The sequence below is a fragment of the Lolium perenne genome, chromosome 2, assembly GCF_019359855.2.
Source record: "Lolium perenne isolate Kyuss_39 chromosome 2, Kyuss_2.0, whole genome shotgun sequence".
Classification (NCBI taxonomy): domain Eukaryota; kingdom Viridiplantae; phylum Streptophyta; class Magnoliopsida; order Poales; family Poaceae; genus Lolium; species Lolium perenne.
The window spans coordinates 115645864-115654027 of record NC_067245.2 but is presented as its reverse complement, the minus strand read 5'-3'; positions in this window follow the sequence as shown (position 1 = coordinate 115654027).

The following is an 8164-nucleotide window of genomic DNA, read 5'->3' as shown; positions in this document are numbered from 1 at the left end:
ATTGATCTGTTTGGATGAACGATTCTTTAACTTTCAGCCAGAGCGGTACAAGTATTGTACTCCCTCCGTTCTTTTTTAATTGACTCAGATTTAGTACAACTTTATACTAAATTTGAGTCAATTAAAAAGGAACGGAGGGAGTATTTGACTACGTATTTTAGTGTGAAAAAAATGAATAGTTCTGTGAAATACTAAACAGGGCAAATTATCAAGGAATAAATCTAATGTGTGGCAAATAATAAATGTCAAAGTAAAGTGTGGCAAATAGTAGAGGAACGAAGTAAACCGTGGCATATTATAAAATCTCCCGAATAGCTCAGGGATAGAAAAAGAACGAGCGAACCGTTACATGGCAACTGATGTATTATGTATTTTGGTGGGAGGGCAAAATCGTCCAAAAGAAAATTTGGTCGAAAATTTTAGCAGAAACCTTAGCTCCTTTATTATTAGGTATAGATATAAACGTTAAACTTTGGGATGTATGTAGTATTACTTATCTTCTCTTTCCAACTATCATTAGCAGTTTAGAAATAGTACATCAGCAACAAATCGACTTTGCCACACCTCTCATGCGGTGGCCTCATGTTTTCTCTGGATTTTAATCGGTCAATTATCTATGTTCATAAAAGGATCAGCACTCCTGCTTACACATGAGCAAAAGAAAGGTAGTGAATACTGAACTTTGACATTGTTGTTTTTCGTGAAACTTGTCCAGGGATACAGAAATTGACGCATGGACATCGTTCTTCCCTTAAATCCTTGTGTGCCTTTGTGTTTTTCTCCTTGTTCAAGTGGCGAATTGGGCATTGAAATACCTTGGGGCGTCGGGGCTTCTAACTGAGCTAGGCCTAGGTGTAGTGTTAAAAATAGCTAGCAGTCTCTTTTGTGTATGACTGCTCTCATAGTGTATCAACCGCTAATTCCAGTCTCTCCATGTGAATTCTCCACCTCTGGCAATGAAATAGGATTAGCAGCAGTTTCATATGGTGGTCGCAGATGTGTACCTTGGGCCCGGAAAAGGTTACACCAGCTGGAGTAGAAAAGTTCTTCCACATCAGTATCTGACACCCCGGTGCCCAGGTTCTCCAGATCAGTCTCCAAGCATTGCAGCTCTTGGATCCTTGGAACATGCTCAAGTAGCAAGTCTTGGCAGAATATGTTCCGCTAGCATTCCAACGCCAAATCATTTGATCTGGTTGGTTGGTGGGTGTGAATTGCTCCACCTTCCTCCAAAGCAGCAACTATTGGCCGAGCTCATGGATGCCAATGACGCCCTGGATATCACGAGCCCAGCAGTGCGCGAGTAGTATGTCGGCGATCGACGTTCCCTTCCGGCGTCTCTTGGGGATGCAGGCATATAGTTCCGGTGCGATTTGACTGATGGAGCGGCCGTCAATCCAGCGGTCCTCCCAGAACCTGCCGGTCTGCCCGTCGCCGGCAATCATGTAGGTGGAGGCGAAGAACAAGCAGCGCTCCTGCTGGGTGAATTGCAAGTCTAGGTCGCTCCAGGCTCTGTCTTGGTCGGTTCTACTGAGCCACAGCCAACGTTGCTTTTGAGCCCTATTGCTTCATAACACTGCCATGGATCTTATAAATAGTCTATGTCATAACAATGGGCGCGGCGTGCTGCCGCGCCATACCTTGCTAGTTATCTATATATGCCAGCCCCCCTACAGAAGTTGTATACGTAGTAGAGTATCGCTGCTCAAAATCATGGACTTTCCATACTCTCTTTCGGTTCCATATGAACTACTCCGCATTCTCAAATTCCCGGTTTTCTCACTCGCCACTCGGCGGAGCTCGTGCTATTGCGAGCTTTGTGGGACCTCACGCGACCAACGCCGGTATCCGCGCGCCAATCCATGTCTATCTGAAAGGCCGCCGCTCCCCGCGAGCCTCAAATCCTCTCCAGTTTGGTAATTTTCTCAACTTCCCGGGCGAGAGCGGCTATCTTCCTCCTTCCTGAGCTCAGGAGTTAATTCCGTCCTGATCATGGTGATGCATCTTTTTCTCTTAAGCGGCATATTGAAATCCACAAAATTTACGTATATAAACCGTCAAGACTTCATGTAAAGCGGCGAGGTGGGACTAATCGAGGACCAAGGACGGATTTCCTTTGGCTGGTTTTTCGTTGTATTGCTACTTTTTCCTGACAAACCAAGTACAGAACAAAGCCGGCCCACATGGAACTATGCAAGAGAGCCCAGCCTGAGCGACGCTCACCATGGGGCAAAGTCCACATCAACCGATCGAAAATTGCCCGATGCGCAGCTACAGCTCGCGCTAGTTACAAAACATTCACATAATACGGCGGAAGTACATCATCAGAACAGAAAACGGACACCTTTACCAGAAAACAAACATCAAAAGAGGAAAACACAGGTTGGGACAATATGCACGAATCAAAGGGGAAAATCAAGAAATCAAGACTCGCCCACGCCGCCGGCTGCTGCCTGGTGGTATCCTCCATCCTCTCCTCTAGCGCTGCTAGCTCGCCTGCTGGCCACGGGCATCATGCATAAGAGCATGTCTAGTAGAGCCCCTAAACCCTCAAACCTCTATAGCAGTTTTACAGGTTGGAAATAGCCATTTTTGTGCACTTTTACAGGTTGAAAAACAGGGGTAAAGAGTAGAACCCCTAAACCCCTAAAGAATGCAGTTTGAGGGTTCTAGTCTTTGGCTCAACCCCAACCTCTAAAACTGTCATATGCCATATCACAGTTTTCATCACATATCATCATTTCACATATCACAAATATCATCACATTTCACATAAAACAATAATCATTCTAGTTATTATTACAACACCAAATAGTACATTTGAGCACATAAAACAATAATCATTCAAATTGTTACAACAATGTTGGACCATACAACAATAATTGTTCGAATCAAATAGAACAAAGGTAAATAATGCGCCACGGCGCTGCCCATCCAACTGCCACTGGTGCTCGACTAGATCATCACGGAGACGACCATGAGTGGCTGCATCTTCAATCTCACGATGTGCTTGAAGAAAAGCTTCTACACGAGAAGGGTTTCTTTCCGGTTGCACACGTGTGCCAACATTGTCATAGAAACAAGGCAAGTTTAACCCCCTCTCATCTTCTAGGATCATGTTGTGTAGAATCACACAACACTTCATGATGTCCACCAAGGTTTTCTTGTCCCAAAACCGAGCCGGACCCCGAACTATGGCAAACCTTGCTTGCAAGACACCAAAAGCTCTCTCTATATCCTTGCGGGCTGCCTCTTGTGCCCTTGTGAAATGAGCCTCTTTTCTGGACAAGGGCACCCCATTTTTCTCCTTGATGTACTTCACAAGAGTTGCCCATTCGGGATAAATGCCATCGGTGAGATAGTATCCCATTGAGTAGTCATTGCCATTGACTGTGTAGTTGCAAGTTGGAGCATCTCCAGAAATTAATCTTTTAAACAAAGGAGATCTATTGAGCACATTTATATCATTGAGTGTTCCCGGCAACCCAAAGAATGCATGCCAAATCCATGTGTCCTCCGATGCCACGGCCTCAAGCACAATGATAGCATCACGGCTTTTACCGCAATACATTCCATGCCATGCCTTTGGGCAATTTTTCCATGTCCAATGCATGCAATCAAGGCTACCTAGCATCCCCGGCCATCCCCTTTTTTCATTGGTTTCCATCAATCTTTTTGTATCTTCCTCGTTTGGTGCTCGAAGGTATGTCTCACCATACAACCGGATAACTAACTTAGCAAATCTACGGACGGATTCCGTGGTTGTATCTTGCCCAATGCGAAGATACTCGTCCGTGTAGTCCGCAGGTACACCATAGGCCAGTACCCGCATTGCCGCCAATATCTTTTGGTATGCACTAAACCCCATGATACCGGCGGCGGATCTACGACGCATGAAATATGTGGAGGCTGCCTCACAGTCGGTGACAATCTTCACAAATAGACTACGGCGCATTCGGTACCTTCTGCGGAAGAGGCGAGGAGGGTATGTAGGTACCTCGGCGAAGTAGTCTTCCATCAAATGCTCGTGTCCGAGAGCGCGGTTCCGGTAGATGGTGGTTCGCCCCATCGTCGACCCTCTCCTCTGATCCATCAGCTTCGCACGGTCTTCAAACGATTGGACCTCGACGAGGAGGCTCATCATCTCGACATCATCGTCTTGCAACAACTCATCAATGTCGGAATCGTCGGATGTCGACCAATCCGACGAATCCGACATCGAGTCCGTGACAACGTCGTTGTTCATCTCCATCTGCAAAAAAATCAACCGTCAATTAGTGCTACAAAATGAAACAAAAGAAATGAAACAAAAGAAGAAGAAAAAGAACATACCTTGACCGGGGCGGCGGCGGCTAGGAGCCGATGCGGAGGAGGCCGGGGCGCGGCGGGGCAGGCGGAGGAGGCCGGGACGCGGCGGTAGGCGGAGGAGGCCGGGACGCGGCGGCAGCGGAGGAGGCCGGGACGCGGCGGCGGCGGGAGGCGGCAGGAGGGCCGAGTGGGAGGAGGTCGGGGCGGGAGGAGGGCAGCGGCAGGAGGGCCGAGCGGGAGGAGGGCCGAGCGGGAGGAGAGGCGGGGCGGGAGGAGGGCGGGGCGCGGGGGGGCAGGCGGAGGAGGGCCGAGCGGAGGAGGCCGGGACGCGGCGGAGCGGAGGAGGCCGGGACGCGGCGGAGGCGGGCGGAGGAGGCGGGCGCGGCGGAGGCGGGCGCGGCGGGCCGGGAGGCGGCGGCGGCGGCGGGATCGGGGAGGAAGAGGGAGGAAGAGGGGAACGAGCTGAATGTTCCCTCCCGCGCGTGTCCGAGACGGCGACTGGGCGGGGACGGGTTGGATTGCCCAACCCTCGTTTCTACAGGCCAAGAAGGGATTCCCAGGTCCGACCTGGGAAATTTTTTACAGTTTTACAGTTTTAGGGGCTCTAGTCTTTGCGATTTTTTCGTCAAAAACTATAAAAAAGCGGTTATTTTTACAGCTTTAGGGGTTTGGGGCTCTACTAGACATGCTCTAACAACCGCAAACTCCTCTGCCTTGCCTCTTTCCCGTGGAAGCCAGCCACACATGGGACGCTCTCATCTCATCCAAGCTCACGCCGCAGTCGCGCCTCTGTCCAGGGCTCCTTTATTATTAGGTATAGAAGAAACATGAAAATAACTTGGGTTGTTGCTAGAGGAGGAGAGTAGGCTGAACGTTACCTTCACAGGAAATGTATCCCATGGAAATTTCGCCATGAGCAGCTCAGGGACGTGGCCAAGAAATCGTCGACGCTGAGTCCTGCCCCATCCGAGCTCGTCCTCAACTTCACCTCATATTCTCTTGCCCCTCCTAGCTGCAAAGTCGTAATTAGTTTAAGATAATAGAATCAGGACATGATTTGTCCTGGCAGAAGCCATGGACGGCACGGGGGAGCATTCCTCGCCTGTTGTTCTTGTAGGAAGAAGAGGAGGAGCGGCGCACGGGATAAGAAGAGGCAGCAACCTACCTCAGATCGAGGGCTCCTCCTGAGCGCCCCGTCCTGACGGCTGCAACCTTACCTCATGCCTGCGAAGGGAAGAGGCGCGACGATGGCAGCAGCTCGGGGTCGGGGGGAAGGAGATGCGGCGCCGGCAAGCTGGAGATCGTGGCGGCGGCTTGGGGAGGAGAGGAGAGGAGGAGGAGCGGGGGAGGAGCAGATATTTTGTCTGACTCGCGTGTAAAGAAGCTACTTCCTCCGTTTGAAAATGTAAGATATTTTAGGTATTCACAAAGTAGAATAGATACAACCTAAAGTGAGTGAACCTAGGGGAGTGGTGTTTTGGCTCCTGGGTGCATATGCTCCCTTTTGTTTGAACTACAACTTTGATACATTTTGAAATGTTTCGGTACTAAAAATAGACTAGATACAAACTAAAGTGGGTGAAGCAAAGAAAGTGCTTCAACATCTCACATTTCGAAACGGAGGGAGTAGATTTTTACCCGAGATCGTTCGGGTTCAGTCACCAACAAAGAAAAGTGCCGCAGACGTGGAGGAATTGGTGGCTGAATCGCTGGTCCCGCATGCATCTGGTCCCAGGTGTCATGGACATATCCAGAAAAGTCATGGGTGAAAACAGAAACTACCACATCTAACGGTTGCCGTGAAAAGTGGGCTCGCAAATTTATTGTAGCTCTCCAATTGGACGAACCAGATTGATGTGCCCCATTGAGCCCCTTGGCTGGCCGAGTAGGGCAGAGCTCCTTAGAGATAGAATAGATAGATTAGCAAATCCGTTTTTTCATTTGAGGGAAGTCTGGACTCCTTTAGTATCACCTCGATCTCTAAGATGAAAAGACAGATTGCTTGCGGGAGGTACGAACAGATTGTGGTATTTTTGTTTTTATCCTAGCGCCCGGTCGTTTTTTGGTTTTTTTTTCCTTTACGTAACGAAGGCAGGGAGCAATGGAGCATCGAAGGGACAACCGGAAAGCCGGTTTTTGTTATCGATCGGTGGACGACCGGACAGCCGGTTTTTGTTATCGATTGGAGGATGAAGGGAGCACCGATGAATTGGTTTGTTTTTACGTACCAGGATCTTTTTACTTACGGACACCATCGATTGAGACTTTATTTGTAGAAGAAAATAGATATATAGAGAAGAGAAGTTTTTTTTCCAAGCAATCCCCACGAGGAGATCAAATTTTTATTATCAGGGGATAACGAAAATACATCGTCAACCGTTGTTATCGATTTTTATTTTTACAACACAAAAGCATCGACCTGAACCAAACTAGCATAACGGTTTTAACTAAGGAGCCACCAACGCACGCTCACGGAGGGAGCAGATGCCAACAGCACAAAAAACGCAAGACTGTGATCAAAAGCACGACATCCAAATCTGGAACACAACTAAGCATTTTTGCACAGCAACAAGGGGAATTTTTATATCTCAGATTTGCATGTCATCATCAGCAGCAGCATCATCCTGTGCATCAGTCTCCATTGCAGCTCCCCCTGCTCGATCAACAGCTGGGCGCATTTCCACTACCATTATTCACTCCAGCACCCAGGGCCAGATTGAGCAGAGCATCCGCGTCTTGCTGGAGCTGTGCAGCGTCGAACTTAGAGTGGGTACCTGCCCAATATTTCATAAAGGAAGTAGCAAGATATATTAGATAACCAGATTTTTTTTTAGGAATTTTCGCTCAAAACATGAACTGTTACGCGTTTTCCAAATCGCCCAGCAAATAGCTGCCATGCCGGCGATCTGGATATTGCGACTTACACTGGAAAACTATGGCATCCACCAGAAGAATTGGGCAAAGGATCCAGGACGGGTGAAAGCACCCACAGCCATCCCCACCAAGCTCCAAACATATTTAGTTGCAGAGCAAGAGAAGAAAAGATGCATAATGGTTTCATTTGTAGGGAAAAATTGACAGAGAGGATCTCTCCAATTTCTTTTCAACAAGTTATCCTTAGTAGCTATTGCATTATGCCAAATCAACCAAAGCTAGATTTTGATTTTCAGAGGGATTTTACTTTTCCACAGATGCTTGAAGGACCTATCCAAACCATTTCTGCACAGCTGTTTATACAGGCTTTTGACAGTAAACTGTCTGTTCTTAGTCCACTTCCATCTTGATTTATCTATTCCATCAGAAAGTGCTCTTTGGTTCAAAATATTCACAAGCCCACATCACTGCAACTGTAAATCAGCAGATAGCCATCTTCTGAAAGAAAGTCTCCAACCCATATGAGCAGCAGCCACAGATATTTTCTATTCATTGCAGATGTCATAGATTTCAGGGAATTTATCCTTGAGGGGTGTATGTCCACACCAAGCATCACCCCAGAAGCTGGTTCTACATCCATTCCCCATAGCCATCCTTCTGCCACACAGATATATTTCTCTAACATGAAGCATATCAGACCATAGAGGAGAATCACCACTCCTGTGTCTGGCCCACTGGATTCCTGCTTCTCCTAAATATTTCCTCCTCATGAACTGCTGCCAAGGCCCATCTTCATTTTCCAGTTTTCACCACCACTTGCACATCAAACTTATGTTGAATTTGTACAAGTCCTTGACCCCCAAACCCCCTTTGCACTTAGACTTACAAATACATCCCCATTTAACAAAATGGTACTTTATTTTATTGTCATCTCCAGCCTAGAAGAAAGCTCTAATGGGTTTTGATATTGCTTCAACAGTTG